General features: G+C 50.3%; 1 protein-coding gene across 1 annotated transcript in view; it reads left to right on the forward strand.

The window, feature by feature from the left end:
- Positions 1-321: 321 nt before the first annotated feature.
- LOC144767564 (dual specificity protein phosphatase 8-like) overlaps positions 322-16,609 on the forward strand; it is a 42,255-nt gene continuing 25,967 nt past the window's right edge. Inside the window, exon 1 of the mRNA XM_078650986.1 lies at positions 322-948. The gene's annotated coding sequence lies outside the window, so the exon portion shown is untranslated. The remainder of the gene's footprint in view (positions 949-16,609) is intronic.

A 16,609-nucleotide genomic window follows, 5' to 3' on the forward strand; every position in this document is an offset into this window, starting at 1 on the left:
ATATTTATACTGCTGCCCCCCCCCCCCCCTCCACCCCGGAGGTGCCCCTCCCCCTCTGCTCTCAACGCACATTACCTCATCCTCCAGCTGGCTCCAGTCCCCATCACAGCCCAGAGCCCGTCACCTGGGTCTCCGCTGCCCGCCTGTGCCCGCCGAGCAACACTGTGCTACCTGCTTCACTGTGCCACCTCCCGGACTGGCACCGGTGGCACCGCCGCGACTGCGCCCACGGTACCACCTGCTCGTGTTGCGACTGCGCCCACCTTGCATCCTGCTTGAGTCACAGCTGTGCAACCTGCTTGCAGTCTCGATCGACTGTGCCATCTGCTTGTCTGACCATGCACACTGTGCCACCTGCTCAAATCGCGACTGTACCCACCACGCAACCAGCATGAGTTGTGACTGTGCCCACCGTGCAAACTGCTTGAGTCACAACTGTCCCACCCGCTGAAGTCTCGACTGTGCCCCTGTGCCATCTGCTTGTTTGACGACTACGGCTATCCTGACACCCGCACCCACTGTGTAACCTGCACGAGTTGCAACTGCGCCCCCTTTGCCACCTGCTCAAGTCGTGACTGAAACTGTGATCACCGTGCACCTGTTCACTGCCATTGCTTTGCCATCGTGCCGCCTGCTTGAGTTACGACTTAAGTCGCGACCGTGCCCACACCACAGCTCGATTGGTTCTCAAGTGTGCCTTTCCTCGGGACCGTGCCCCTCGGAGGGCTGTGGCCGCAGTGCCAGCTGCAGGACAGTCGTTGTTTTGTTTCCTGGAGCCCCGAAGTGTCTTGGCACCTGCAGGGCTGTGGCTTCTGCGTCACTGTGGCCGTGCCATCTGGAGGGCTGTTCTCACTGTGCCAACTAATAGACTGTGCCCGCCTTGCCACCTTCAGGACTGTGCCTACGGTGCAGTAGTGTAGCCTGCGCGGTCTCGCACACCACGCCGAGGTAGGTAAAGGGGTGTGGGGGCCTGTGTTAGTGTGTGGGGGGGGGCGGGTAGGGGGTTTCTGTGCAGCCGTCATGATCTGATGCGATGCTTCTATGGCGCGCGCTCTTTACAGCTGCGCCCGGCAGCTCTTTGGGCTTCTATTGTTAATAATAAATCTTGTCCAAGGCCGTTGTACTGCTGATTTTGTGCTTCATGTTTTGCGTCTTCCCTTCCAGTTTGTGTAGATGTTGTCGTCTAATTCAATGTATTCAGGCCGGTTATACCGATAGCAATAGACCCGCAAGGCCTAAAGATGGGAAATCAAAACAGGTGTAAAGGGGCCGCCTAGTAAATGACGTCACAATGGGTTTTATGGCCAAACAAAGGGGCATTCCAGAAGCCTTGTTGCTAGGGACTGCTGATGATGCAAGAATGGGTAAGAGGGCATGCTGTTTTCTTTTCATGGGATGGTCCCTTTAAAAATAATCTTTCGGGACCTTCGTGCAGCAGGGGACAGGACGAGAGGCAGGTGCAAGAAGCGGAGCGGTGCCCTCTGGGCACACTTGCCCTAGGGAGCTGGTTACCAACTGTGCCATGGGTGTTACATTAATGTATTGTTTACAGTGTGCCAAGGGTATCAACGGAGCGCCTCTGCAATGTTCTGCTTAGAGTTGGCCTGGCCACGTGGGCCTCAGGGAACCCCTATCTTCCTGTGCCAAGGCGAGGCGGTGCCTTCGGAGGTGGGTGGGCGCTGGGCTCTTCAGCCCACCACCCTCGAGGGAGCGGCACACACATTTAATACATGCACCTACGTGGTGATCTGTTGATAGGAGGTGAAGCTTCCGGGTACTTGCCAGGCCTGAGGTGTGGCAGTATTTCAAGAGTTTCTTTTCAGACACGGCCGGTCACCTCACATATTTCGAACATTGTGCTGCAAAACGAAGAGGGCCAAGCATGCCTAGCCGAGGTGGGTGCAGGCTGGTATTAAACCATCCCCGCGGCATGGTTTCTCCCCTCCTCCTGCACTGGCAGCGCACGCCTGGCATCTCGCACTGCAGCTCTCGCCGCACTGCGTCCCTCATACCTGGCAATGGCATATTAACGCGCCGTCCTTGCACTGCGCACCTCACACCTTTCTTCCCTACCTCGCGCGTTTGATGAAACGTCGCTAATATAACCGAGGCTGCCCAGGCCTCGGAGGTAGAGCTTCAAGCGGGGTGAAGCAGCCAGGCTCACCCTGCGTGACGCGGTTTGCGCATGCGGCAAACCCGCTCAGGTGAAGCCCAGCACCGCACCGTGCAGGGCTCGCTCAGGCGGGTCTCGGTTTAATCCATCACCATTCTTTAGCTCACTCCGCCACCCCAGTTCAGGCATGGCCATATGCAAATCAGTCTGACCCTGTGCCTCATGGGAACAGTCCAGCCCAAACTGCCACGCCATGTCTTCCCTGGACCCGAAACAAGCATCCTGGGACCGGTTTCTGGCTATCAGCCGTCTTCAGCCAGGATAGCTTGACTCCAGTGGCAAAGTGAGCAAGGGAACCACGTCTGGGCATACCCTGTCAACTTAGGGCAAACAAAGCAAAACCAAAGGGGATGATGGACATAGTGTTGAACATTGCAAGCACTCACCCCCAGTCAACTGATCTGGGTTTAATCCATCATCATTCTTTAGCTCACTCCGCCCCCCAAGTTCAGACATGGCCATATGCAAATCAGTCTGACCCTGAGCCTCATGGGAACAGTCCAGCCCAAACTGCCAAGCCATGTCTTCCCTGGACCCGAAAAAAGCATCCTGGACTGTTCCCATGAGGCATAGGGTCAGACTGATTTGCATGTGGCCATGTGGGTGAATGCTTGCATTGTTCAACACTCCGACCATCACCCCCATTGGTTTTGCTTTGTTCGTCCGAAGTTGGCAGTGTATGCCCAGACGTGAGTCCCTTGCTCACTTTGCCACTGGATTCAAGCTAGCCTGGCTGATGACGGCTGATTAGCCAGAAACCGGTCCCAGGATGCTTGTCTCTAAAGTCTACCACTCGGTGTTTGTACTTGCATGTCCTTGAGCACCCCCTGTGGCACCTCTGTCAGATACTTTCACATCCCTTGGAACTTCCATCCTTGGACACCCACTGACATCTTACAAATACATTACGCAGCAGTAATGTAGATTCATGTGCAACTAATCCAGGTGGTTCCAGCACTGTGACTGATGCCTTACTTTACTCAAGCATAGGTCACTCATGACTTGCTTCAGGAGTAAGAATCGCTGGATTGAGCCAAGAGGTTTTAGAATTGGTTCTATTTGGGAGCTCCTGAAATAAGGAAACACTTGAAGGCCTGATACAGAGCTCAGGAAGAGGACTCCTGTGTGTCGGCATGTCCAAATGAGGGCACAACGAAACATTGTGACTCTGGTAGATGTTACGCTACAAGAATTGGTGTAGCACCACACTCCCCATTACTTGTCCTCTAGGCGCTTAGTGCAGACATCTGCCTGTGGTTGGCCTTTATCCAGCTGAGGTTCTCTACTGATAGATGCACACCTGACACACGCGTGTGCCACAAGAGGCGCCACACCCCCCTCACACTGGAGTCCGTTGCTGGACTCTGCAGGAGGTAACACACGCATGCGCCGTAGAGGGTCACGTGACCGTCGCATTCCTCCCCCACCCCATCAACAGATAGAACCCAGGACTAGAAGCAGCTCTGCTGGAAGGTGGGAGCTACAGGGGCGGGTGCAGGCGCCACGGGAGGGCGTGCACATAACAAATCCTTGTCAACCCCAACACTACCACCCTGCCCCCGCATGTGGGAGGTCACACCTCACACAGTGAGGGTACAACTCACACCACAATCTGCACCACACACCTGGCAGGGCATACATGTCTGGCTGCCACAGGGCATTGCGATGGGTCCAGGGGACAGGAAAGATGTCTGCTTTTAGGGTTAATTGGATTGAATGCTTCTAAATCCATGCAGCCATAAAAGCAGCCATACTGGATCTGGGCACAGAATCCCCATTCACGACGGCATTTTTTGTCAAAAGTACTTTTAGACTTTAAATGGCCTGCTATGCGTATGCAAACCGTTTATCTAAGTCGATCTGGCAGAAATAGATCAATTTACTCTTGCCTGTAGTTACTCCCCAGGTGCGTAATATTCAGCAGGAATAAATCTCATACATGGGGAGTGGGGAGGACTGGATGCATCATGGTGTGGTTTGCCTTTTACTTTTGTAAGTGAACACCAAAACCTTTGTTTATGAGACATGAGAAATGTATTTCCTATTTTGTTTACCCTTGAATGAACAAAGCACTGGAGTAAACCTCTTTCCATGATGGGAAGTGAAAGAATATCCCCAAAGTTCTTGGGGGTTTATGGAAATGGTTTCTTCTTGGGGAAATGCTTTCCGAGCAGAGAAAAAAAAGGAAAAATGTGAGGAGCCTAGCTCGCGTCCGGAATGGCCGCGTTTTAGCTCGGCTCCGTTCGCCTGCCCGTTTTCATCATATATCCTGCTGTTATCCTGCCCCGGGAAGTCCTCTTTGCTCTACTGTGGCATTCGGATACCTTGCAGGCACTCACCTTTGGCTCTGGTTGTCCTGGGTGCCGTGGTTCCTGAACGGCGCTCCCGCTCGCTTTGGGGCCTCCGGAGCGGGCTGGCCTGGATCTTCTCGGCGGAGCCCGGACGGGGCGGAGCGCGATGATCGGCCCTTGATGGAGCAGTGGACGCGGTTATGGAGGCCGTTGTGCGTGTTGGCCGGCTGTGACTTGCCGGCCGATTCCGGCGGACCGGTGACCCCGAGTGGAGGCGCTCCCTTCTGTAGACGGGGCTGACCGTACCTTTGGCTTGCTCCCCTTTTGTTCTCCGGTCCGGCCATTTTGATTCCTTCCGCCCGGACTCGGAGAACGGGGCCGGCGGCACTGGGGAGCCGGCGATCCTCCTTCTTCTGGTGGCCCCCCCTTTCTGCTCTGGAGCGGCCCTGCTGCCGGTCGGCTGGTCTTCATTTGCCTTGCAGCGGCCCGGACGGGGGTTGGCGGACGCCGCGGCCCCGTCGGGCTCCCAAGATGGCGTCCGACCCTGTAAGTCTCTGCCGGGCCTGGGCGAGCGCTGGAGGCCCGCCGCATGGCCCGGGTGCCGGATACTGTGAAGGTTTTCCTACACTTAGGAGCATCCTGGACGCCCTACACTCCTGGGGAGCTTCTGTGGCCGCACCCGTTGTCATCCTGGAGGTGGACCCTCTCTCCGGGCCGTTCGGGCCCCCTAAACTGGGTGCGGCTTCGCCGTTACCGGGTGCGGCTGGAACTATCCTGGGAAGAGTGGGTCCGGCGACTGCCGCTTCCATGGGTGTGCGGAGTTCTGCTGCCCTTCATCGTCCTGTGCTGTCTCCTGCGCCACCGCTCCGGGGGCCGGGTCCCGTTCGGACTGGACTCGATGGTTCTTTCTGCCTCCCTTCGCCTCGAATGGCCGACTCCGGCTCCTGTGCCGACCCGGCTGGGTCGGCTTTCCTTGAACTGTCCCTGGAACTGTGCCTGCATTGCTTGCGAGGTTCTCTGACTTTTCCGGATCATCCGGGTTCTACTCCGCATATCTTATCTGGACTGCCGTTTGATCTCCCTGTTCTTCGCCTTCTGTTCCTCGCGGTCTGGTTCTTTGTGAATCGGACGACTACAACTTTGGACAAACAAGGACAGGGCTGAGACGAACTTGCCTCTGTGTACGGTAGTCTTGTAATAATTGGATGATCGGCGTGTAACGATATGATGTGTGAATTCGTGGTTCTCCTGGAGTGTATCCTTATATTTCTTCGACTTCCCGAGGGCTCTGTTTTCTTTTCGGGCCGGTGGGTGGGTGCGGATGATCCTGCTCTATGGCCCTCTCCCATGCGTTTTCTTTCCCCCTTTTCCCTTTTTTCCCCCTCTCCTTTTTATCCTATGTTTCCGTCTTGTCTTTGCTCTCCTATATTTCGGGTTCTATTTAGGGCGACAGGCACGCTGCTGGGGGGTAGGCCATAGCCTTCTGCAGGGGTGCAGGGTGGGCTTGTGGGGTGGGTGGGGGGGTCTGTCACTTTGGGGGGTTTTTCCCCCCCTTTTTTTTTTTTCCCCCTTCCTTTGTTCTATGGCTCTTTGTTCTTCTCTTTTTCGGGGCTCCCCCTTGTCTCGTGTTCCCCTGGGGTGTTTTGGTTGCACTGGCCTTCTGGTCTTATTATGATTACGGCCCACTACGTGTTCCTGTCTCTGATTCTAGTGTATGCTGTGTGCCGGCTATTGTTTTCCTGTTTCGTTCGCCAGGGGGCACGTGTTTGAGGAGAAATTCCTTCCTTTTTCTTTTTTCTTTTTTTCCCTCCCCTCCCTCTTTCGTGAGGGTTTCTTTCCTTTTATTGGGGTGTGTGACGTATTGCTTTATACATCGGGCTCTATTGGTGTCTGTGTGTTAGGTTGGGTTGTGGCTGTGGTGGGTGGGCGCTTGACGACGAGCGCGATTGCCTCCCCCTGTGGTGCCTCCGTTGAACTTGTTTTTACCAATATGTTTAGTCCTTGTCGGATTTATCCTGTACTCTTTCTGATCGCCTGTTCGCGGCTCGCCACGGCCTCCCCTCCTTTTGGTATGACTCATTGCCCGCCATGATCCTGTATTTCCCGTTCCCATAATATAAAATCAACCTTCACATATCCTGTCCCTGCTGGTTGCTCTATGGCGTTCGGCCCATGTCTCCTGTATTCGTGTTGTCTTCTCCTGTGGGTACTTTTGTACTGTTAATTCTGCTTCGGATATGTGGTGGCCAGCCCGCTGGGTTGTAGGCCCGTATTTGTGAGCACTTTCTGTACAATAAAGGTTTTAAAAAAAAAAAAAAAAAAAAAGGAAAAATGTGCAATTGCACATCAGCGCTGTCGGTCCCCAATGAAGACATGTACCGGGCGCACAATTCCCCACTCTGAAAATGGCAACTGAAAGAAAGCCACGTGACCTTCTAAGGAGTATGTTTGGAACCTGCAGCTGGTGAAGTTTACTATCGGGAGTGGTACAGAGGGTTCTGTGGTCCCTAACGCAAGAAGGGCAATGGCGCCCCCATTCTCTTGATTTGTAGTAAAAAACACAGTTAATAATTGGGGTCGGACCCCTCACATCCCCAGGCTCCAGCGCCACTGTCCTGGCTTCAGCCTTTCAAAAAAAAGGTAGAAGTATGTTGAAGAAGGAGAGGAAATCTTCAAACGTACTCAACCCTGTCAAGTTATCCAAGCCCATTCCTGACTACCTGTGCAGGCCATGTATCTTATTTGCATTATGGGACTTGTGGTTTGTTTTCCTCGTTATAAAATCATGTCTGCAGGTCTCAGAATTCAAAGAAAGGTACTGAACTGGAGCATCTAGTCACACACGGACCTGGGACACTTGGCAACAATAGCTACTGTTACTTTTCCCCCTCAGTCCAGAAGCACATCATTGATTTGCAGCTCCAGATATATAAGGCTTCTAGGCACTGTGGCAGTCACAGGATTATTTGAACATTGACAAGACTAGCCTCGAGAACGAATGGAGTTTGACCAAACTTTGTGGAAAAAAAATCATGATAAAAGTGTTTAATCATTTGGTCCAAATTTGTTGTAGCCCCATGCACGCGTACAATGCGCAAAAATCTCACTGTGCAACTGCATAATATACAGTGACTCGTGCAGTCACAGCGCCACCTTTCACTACTCCTATTCCCCCGTGCGCCTTGTTGGCGTCCCCTCTTGTCCTTCACACCCATCGCCGAACCATCTCTCGCCATCGCAGCATCACGGACTGAGAGCCCGCTTCGGTCCTTCCGGAGAAGGTGTGGGCGCCGTGCACTGACACCACTGCCAGCCCCCGCTATCCCACCACCACCCCATGCCGGCCGCGCTGCGGCTGACTGCACCGCCCTGGCATCCGCAGCAGCTGGGCCGGGAGCGGCCGGGGCCGGAGGAGGGGAAACCCCAGCACCTGCTGCCGTCCATCCCGACCGGGGTCTCACCCCCACTGCATTCTGGGCCCCGCCCCCTGCGCCCTCTCCCCGCGTTTCACTGGGTCTGTTCCACTCTAGCCTCGCAGTGCAGTGCCCTCCGTCTGTGTATGTGGGTGCTGTGTGCACCGCAAACAATGGCCGGCGGCAAGGGGTGGATGGATGCCGGCTCTACCCGCTTTTGTCCCCCATCTGGCCATAGCCTTTCTAAAGCAGGTGCAGCGCCACGGCTGACGTCACACAGCGCTAGGCGCTCACACACGAGGATGTTGACAGCACACGGCGCTAGTCGCTCACACACGAGGATGTTGACAGCACACAGTGCTAGGCGCTCACACACGAGACGAGACTGAGATTACGCAGTGGCACGCATATTCAAGGCTGGCATCACAAGTGCCAGGCGCGCACATACCAGGCTGGCATCGCAAAGGGAGAGGATGTGGCGTAACGACCAGAGCTGCCGACTCACTCAATCTCCGTGTGCTTGTAGAAATGAATGTGTCCATTTAGGAAGCAACTGGTGCTCTTGCAAAGCGCTCCAATGATTTCGGGTCGAGTTCGCGCTATAATAAAACTGCAAAAAAAAATACGAGGATGTTGTCATCTGTGTGCAGGATAAGCGGCAGTGAGTTTGTGGCTGGGCTGCTCTCGGTCCCAGTAACAGTCACCCGAGGGCAACACAGCTGTTCCCTGATGCACCAACACAATGATTTTGTAAATTGCCCAAACACTTAAATTGCTTCGTTTTCACAACTAAACATCCATGTTTCATCATCGTAAAATCGTGGCGCCGTTGATTTGAGTCTACAATTCTACCTCAGTGGCAGAACCTGCATTAGATGTTCCCTACTGTGGGCACAGTTTTGCTTCACCAGTGTGAGTCTGAAAAGGACCATTGTGCACAGTTTCACTGGTGAAAAGGAGAGGAGTGTCAGGACAGAGCCCTCTTTGTCGTGTGTGTCAGTGTGAGAGGAAAATAGTGAACGTCCGTGTAAAAAACAGCGAGAAGAAGGGGCATTCAAGGGAGGAGAGAGATTGTAAGGGGGTAGAGATATGTGAGAAGGGTAAGTAGGAGAGCATTAACGGGAGGAGAAAGATTGTAAGGGGTAAAGGTATGTGAGAAGGGTAAGCAGGAGGGCATTAAAGGGAGGAGAGAAATTGTAAGGGGGTAGAGATGTGTGAGAAGGGTAAGCAGGAGGGCATTAAAGGGAGGAGAGAAATTGTAAGGGGGTAGAGATATGTGAGAAGGGTAAGTAGGAGGGCATTAAAAGGAGGAGAGAAATTGTAAGGGGGTAGAGATGTGTGAGAAGGGTAAGCAGGAGGGCATTAAAGGGAGGAGAGAAATTGTAAGGGGGTAGAGATATGTGAGAAGGGTAAGTAGGAGGGCATTAAAGGGAGGAGAGAAATTGTAAGGGGGTAGAGATGTGTGAGAAGGGTAAGCAGGAGGGCATTAAAGGGAGGAGAGAAATTGTAAGGGGGTAGAGATGTGTGAGAAGGGTAAGCAGGAGGGCATTAAAGGGAGGAGAGAAATTGTAAGGGGGTAGAGATATGTGAGAAGGGTAAGTAGGAGGGCATTAAAGGGAGGAGAAAGATTGTAAGGGGTAAAGGTGTGTGAGAAGGGTAAGCAGGAGGGCATTAAAGGAGGAGAAAGATTGTAAGGGGGTAGAGATGTGTGAGAAGGGTAAGCAGGAGGGCATTAAAGGGAGGAGAGACATTGTAAGGGGGTAGAGATATGTGAGAAGGGTAAGCAGGAGGGCATTAAAGGGAGGAGAAAGATTGTAAGGGGTAAAGTTGTGTGAAAAGGGTAAGCAGGAGGGCATTAAAGGGAGGAGAAAGATTGTAAGGGGGTAGAGATGTGTGAGAAGGGTAAGTGGGAGGGCATTAAAGGGAGGAGAAAGATTGTAAGGGGGTAAAGGTGTGTGAGAGGGTAAATAGGAGGGCATTAAAGGGAGGAGAGAGATTGTAAGAGGGTAAAGGTGTGTGAGAGGGTAAATAGGAGGGCATTAAAGGGAGGAGAGAGATTGTAAGAGGGTAAAGGTGTGTGAGAGGGTAAATATGAGGGCATTAAAGGAAGGAGAGATATTTTTGTACGGTGGTAAAGGTGTGTGAGAAGGGTAAGTAGGAGGGCATTAAAGGAAGGAGAGAGATTGTAAGGGGGTAAAGGTGTGTGAGAGAGTAAATAGGATGGCATTAAAGGAAGGAGAGATATTTTTGTAAGGGGGTAAAGGTGTGTGAGAAGGGTAAGTAGGAGGGCATTAAAGGGAGAGAGAGACTGCAAGGGAGGTAAAGGTGTGTGAGAAGGGTAAGTAGGAGGGCATTAAAGGGAGAGAGAGACTGCAAGGGAGGTAAAGGTGTGTGAGAAGGGTAAGTAGGAGGGCATTAAAGGGAGGAGAGAGATTGTAAGGGGGTAAAGTTGTGTGAGAAGGGTAAGTAGGAGGGCATTCAAGGGAGGAGAGAGATTGTAAGAGGTAAAGGTGTGTGAGAAGGGTAAGCAGGAGGGCATTAAAGGGAGGAGAGAAATTGTAAGGGGGTAGAGATATGTGAGAAGGGTAAGTAGGAGGGCATTAAAAGGAGGAGAGAAATTGTAAGGGGGTAGAGATATGTGAGAAGGGTAAGTAGGAGGGCATTAAAGGGAGGAGAAAGATTGTAAGGGGTAAAGGTGTGTGAGAAGGGTAAGCAGGAGGGCATTAAAGGAGGAGAAAGATTGTAAGGGGGTAGAGATGTGTGAGAAGGGTAAGCAGGAGGGCATTAAAGGGAGGAGAGACATTGTAAAGGGGTAGAGATATGTGAGAAGGGTAAGCAGGAGGGCATTAAAGGGAGGAGAAAGATTGTAAGGGGTAAAGTTGTGTGAAAAGGGTAAGCAGGAGGGCATTAAAGGGAGGAGAAAGATTGTAAGGGGGTAGAGATGTGTGAGAAGGGTAAGTGGGAGGGCATTAAAGGGAGGAGAAAGATTGTAAGGGGGTAAAGGTGTGTGAGAGGGTAAATAGGAGGGCATTAAAGGGAGGAGAGAGATTGTAAGAGGGTAAAGGTGTGTGAGAGGGTAAATAGGAGGGCATTAAAGGGAGGAGAGAGATTGTAAGAGGGTAAAGGTGTGTGAGAGGGTAAATATGAGGGCATTAAAGGAAGGAGAGATATTTTTGTAAGGTGGTAAAGGTGTGTGAGAAGGGTAAGTAGGAGGGCATTAAAGGAAGGAGAGAGATTGTAAGGGGGTAAAGGTGTGTGAGAGAGTAAATAGGATGGCATTAAAGGAAGGAGAGATATTTTTTGTAAGGGGGTAAAGGTGTGTGAGAAGGGTAAGTAGGAGGGCATTAAAGGGAGAGAGAGACTGCAAGGGAGGTAAAGGTGTGTGAGAAGGGTAAGTAGGAGGGCATTAAAGGGAGAGAGAGACTGCAAGGGAGGTAAAGGTGTGTGAGAAGGGTAAGTAGGAGGGCAATAAAGGGAGGAGAGAGATTGTAAGGGGGTAAAGGTGTGTGAGAAGGGTAAGTAGGAGGGCATTAAAGAGAGAGAGAGACTGCAAGGGAGGTAACGGTGTGTGAGAAGGGTAAGTAGGAGGGCATTAAAGGGAGGAGAGAGATTTTAAGGGGGTAAAGGTGTGTGAGAAGTGTAAGTAGGAGGTAATTGCCCTCAAACGTTATGACAGCCGGCCGGGCAGAGAGTGGCAGCGGTAGGGGCTGTGGGCATTGGTACCAGGGCTCAGTGAGAGCGTCAGAGAGTGGCAGCAGGACTCTGAGTGACTGCAGGACTGACTGGATATGACAGTGACAGCAACAGGAGTTCTTACAGTGACAGCAGGACTCCGAGTGATTGCTACAGGACTTGCAGGAAATGATAACAGCAGGAGTCCCTACAGGGGCAGCAGGACTCTGGGGGGGGCTGTGGCAGGACTGTCAGGATATGACAGCAGCAGGAGTTCTTACAGTGACAGCAGGAGTCCTGCTGCAGGACTCCGAGCGACTGCAGGACTGACTGGATATGACAGCGGCAGGAGTTCTTACAGTGACAGCAGTATCCGAGTGACTGCGGCAGGACTGTCAGGATATGACAGCGGCAGGAGTTCCTACAGTGACAGCAGGACTCCGAGCGACTGCAGGACTGACTGGATATGACAGCGGCAGGAGTTCTTACAGTGACAGCAGTATCCGAGTGACTGCGGCAGGACTGTCAGGATATGACAGCGGCAGGAGTTCCTACAGTGACAACAGTATCCGAGTGACTGCGGCAGGACTGGCAGGATATGCCAGCAGCAGTCGATGCATGTAATAAGGCTTGCAGTAAAATTGGCCGAGAATGACATGTTTTGTGAGCAATGAAAGTTTGTACTGCTGCTGCCACAGGGTATTTGTTTTGCAAACTGGGTACAGGTTCACTCCGGCCGTCTTGTGAGAGTCACAAGCTTGTTGTGCTGCTCACACACTGGGCCTGTTCTGCAAGCAAGAAAGTAAGAACGTTTTTCTTCATTGTAGCAGTGCCTGCTGATCAAGTCTCAATGCTCATTTAGTACAGTTCAGGGTTCATTGAGCATACCTCTCGGCGTTTCTACATTTCACTTTTATTAAATTCTTCAGAAGACCACATAGCTTAGTCAGTGAGTTTCGGGGGAAAGGGAAGGGGGGTTGGGGGGGGGTTGAATTTTAAATTTCCTAACTAAAAACAGTATGCTGAAGGCTGGAGGGATGACCTTGTTTGGGATACATTGTTCCCATGATGAGGAGGTTTAATACTGATGTCCATTCGGTGGGCCTCTGTTTAAGATCCTGATTAAAAAAAAAAAAACAGGTTAAAACCTTTTAGTCAAACGAGGACGACGAGCAAAACCCACAAAGGCATACGAGACCCGACTCAGGGCTCCCTGGCCCAACTCTCAAGCCATGAATGCATTTATTTGGGGGGTGTCACACCCCAAACACCCTGGTGGCCCATAGGAATGAATGTCAATTACCGAATCGGTAAATACCGATTCGGTAAATGGGGGAAACATTGAAGGGTAGCAGGGTGTCACTTTGACACCCTGTTGCACCCCTCAAATGTGTATGGGTGCACATGTTGCAGACATACATGCCCTATGTCTGCAACATGGCACTGTTGGAAAAGCAAAAAAAAAGCTTTTTCTAAGGTTTTCATTATTTACCACCAACTTCTAGTTGGTGGTAAATAACGAATCCTAAAATGGGAAAAGCACTCATTTGAGTGCTCCCTACATTTCAGATTTGGTAATTTACCGATACGGTATTTTTAAGTATTGGTAATTTACCGAATTCTTAAATGCCGATTCGGTAAATTACCGAATCTGAAATGAAGCTACCTACATATGAAAAGCCTAATTCCGGTCGGTAACGGCCGAAATTTGGTAATTTCGGCCGTTACCGACCGGAATTACGCTTCCTACATCTGGCTCCCAGTACCGATCAGTTATCACTGAGGCAATCTGTTGATATCATGATGATTCACTTGCATTAAAGCTCTTTGGAGGAATTCAACCTTGTTAGGTGGTGTTGACTTTGACTGCTGCAGAACAATTCAAATGCTAAATACCGAAATACCGGTTCAAGCAGGGTAGCAACCCCTCGGTGGAAACCACAGGCCTGGTTAATCATACACTTGAACACATTAAGAGCAGTGAACAGCGCCCAATCCTTTTAATGCAAAAACACAAAGTAAAGACTTCAGTCCATGTGTAACATGGTCTAAAAGCCTAAGTGGTGCACACAAGCACTCCTAAAACTGTGAATAAATAAACGCATTTATTATATTTCAGATAGGACATCCTAAAATTAGCACGAAGTTCAAAAGTCCTTAAAAACCGCAACCATGATCATAATTAACCTCGCAAATGATGTTTTAATATTCAGATAAATGTAAACATGACTCTGCACCTTGGAAAACCAAGAACCAGGGCAATGGATTGAGGTATGCTGAGTAGAAGGGGCTTGGCAAACAGCGGGTGCCTGTTAGTTCAAGAGGTTTCCAGGGCTAAGGGAGAATGCCAGGCCACAGCAGGACTTTTAGTAGTGTCAACTTCGGATCACCCTAGGAGGTCCGTGAAGGCAGCTCCTGTCACTCGCCCCAATTAGTTGGTTCTTTCCAACATGTGGGCAAATCTATAAAGAATTCATGCAACGCAATGCAGAAACCAAAGTTGTTGTGCTGTGCTGTGCTGCGCTGCGTGAAAGGGAGAGCAGAAAAGTGCCAACTCTACTAACATATGGTGCTATTTCTCACTCTTCCTGCACGGGCGTACTTTAGGTTGCCTTGTACAAATACACACACCCGTGCACCCTAGTGCGAGGGTGTGTGCTTGATATCAAACATAGGTGTTGTACTGGAAGGGGGGCCTTTCAGTAGAAATTCTATGCTTAGACATAGTTTAACATGTTTATAGCTTGTATGTGTATTTTATAGAACATATATTTAAACAACAAGAGAGGTAGGGTTAGGAGTCACTCCTCTTCCCATGATAAGCACTAATAAACAACAAAAGAGTGACTAATGGCGCAAAATAAACAGCCCACATGAAAAGTTAGACATTTTTGAGAAAATAAAACTTTTCTCTAACATTCCATCTGTCTCAAGGAGATGTAAAATAAAACCCTGTCTACAAATGTTTTTAGATAGGGATTTGCCTCAAAACCCATAGGAAACACCCAAGTACCACCCATGGTATGCCTCTTGATGCAAAACAGTGCAAAGTGCTACTTTGCATTACTTTGGGAATACATTCCAGCACAAAGCATGTTATGTGCTGGAAAGTAAACCCCAAAATAAACACATTCAGCTGGTTTGCATCCGTTTTGTGGCGACACAAACTGGGCGGAAAGCATTAATAAATGTGGCACTTGGTCTCTAATTGGGAACTTCAATCCACACAAGGGAAAAATAAGGATGTTTGAGTTGTGCGCTGTTCCTCCTTTGCACGATTTTGATGTGTGGACCGTCATGGTTCTACCTACACTCAAGACTTTTGAGTTTTGGGGCAACACAGAAGTGGAGCACAATGTTTCCATAAGCGAAGGTATTTATCCCGTGAAAGTTCTGAAATGGGTCCCGCTGAAGCATATCAATGCCTAGAGTCACTAAAAGTTAGTGCCAAATAGATGCAGCACGAGGCTCTTCTTCAGCCATCCTACAGTGTTGAGCAGAAACACGTGAAGGCTCCCAGGATCAAGGGCCGATGGCTTCAGAAGTGATCTCCTCCATACTGAGCGTCTCTGCTTCAGAAGCTGCCAGAAACACCTCTTAAGTATCTTCACTGAAAGATTGTCTTCATAGGTTTTAAAAGACTCCTGCCAAAGAATGGTAGTGCACAAGTGCATGACAACTGCGTACACACAAATACAAAATGAAGTGAAAAATAACAAACACACAGTTGTGATCGATACCGAGATCATACTTGTCTGAGAGAGTGCCACTTACATGGTCAACCTCATGTAAATGTGCGAAAAATTGGCTCAACAAAGATACATATATTCGACATATACAAGTGCCTTGAAAAAGCTCGGGCCAACATGTCTGACTGAAACGCGTTGGCTGAATCTTCACTGATTGTATAAGGAAACATTTTGCTGATCATTTTTCGCAAGAAGAATTTACGTCAATACAATATTACTTTTAGCATTACGTCAGACATATGTCTTTAAACAGTGTGCACTTAGCACATCCTAATTCCGTGTGGACCACAGCATTAACATTCTTCTGCCCCATCCCTTTTGACCCTCTAACACACACCACTCACGTTTACTGCGGTTGAAGGTAGCTTTCTTGGTCAGTTCATATCCTCTACCCCCTCTTCGACCCAGACCTGCTCTTTTATCGCAGATAAACTCAACTCTAATTCTAGTTCATGAAGCCTGGCACACAGGCTCACTGGCTACTCCTAGAAAGGCTGTCTTGTGTCCTTACAAGGCAGGTAAGGACTTGGGCTCCGCCACTAGGTTAGCAAGGGTACTGCATCTGGTAAACCTCTGCCTTATTCCGACTTAATGTTTGCAGAAATGAGGTGACCTGTTATGTGTAAGCTGGCAGTATATGTGGCTGCATGGACAGGGGTATGCCCAACAATCTTCAGTGGAAACTGGGGGTCGCAGATTATTGTTGGGCAATTTGGTAACAAGAGAAAGGAAAGCCCTTGTTAGCATCTTGTTCATGACCCGCTTGCCAGAACTCTGTGCCAGGGTAGTCAGGTGCTCTAAGTTGGCTCTGTTGAGGCCTTCTCTTCTGGGGATTTGAGAATTTGTGACATGGGCTGGAAGGCGGGCACCTGCTGTTTGTCACGCACTAGCAGGAGCCCTGGGGCCCTGCCAAAAAATGCTCATGGTTCTAAACCTTTGAAGTAGGTGAAGTGTCCCATATGGCTCTTTGGGGTAGGTAAACGTCTTCTACTAACACCTGTAGGTTTGGGAAAGATCTCATTTGGCATGTACAGGTGGAAAAGTGTCCTCTACTGACACCTCAAAGTAAATAAAGTGCCTCTTCTTACTCACTGATGTGGGTTATGGATCTCGTTGGCACTTGGAGGTGAGTAACTTTCCTCCAGTCACCGTTTTGAAGTGGGTAGGGGGCCTCACTGAACTCCCTGTTTGGGATAAAGACCTTGTTGGGCACCAAGAGGAAGGTGAGGACCTATCTTGATACCTTGAAGTGGATATAGTACTTCATCAGCTCCTTCATATTGATAAGAGCTCTAGTTGGGCAGCTACTGG

This window comes from Lissotriton helveticus, chromosome 7 (assembly GCF_964261635.1).
Source record: "Lissotriton helveticus chromosome 7, aLisHel1.1, whole genome shotgun sequence".
NCBI lineage: Eukaryota > Metazoa > Chordata > Amphibia > Caudata > Salamandridae > Lissotriton > Lissotriton helveticus.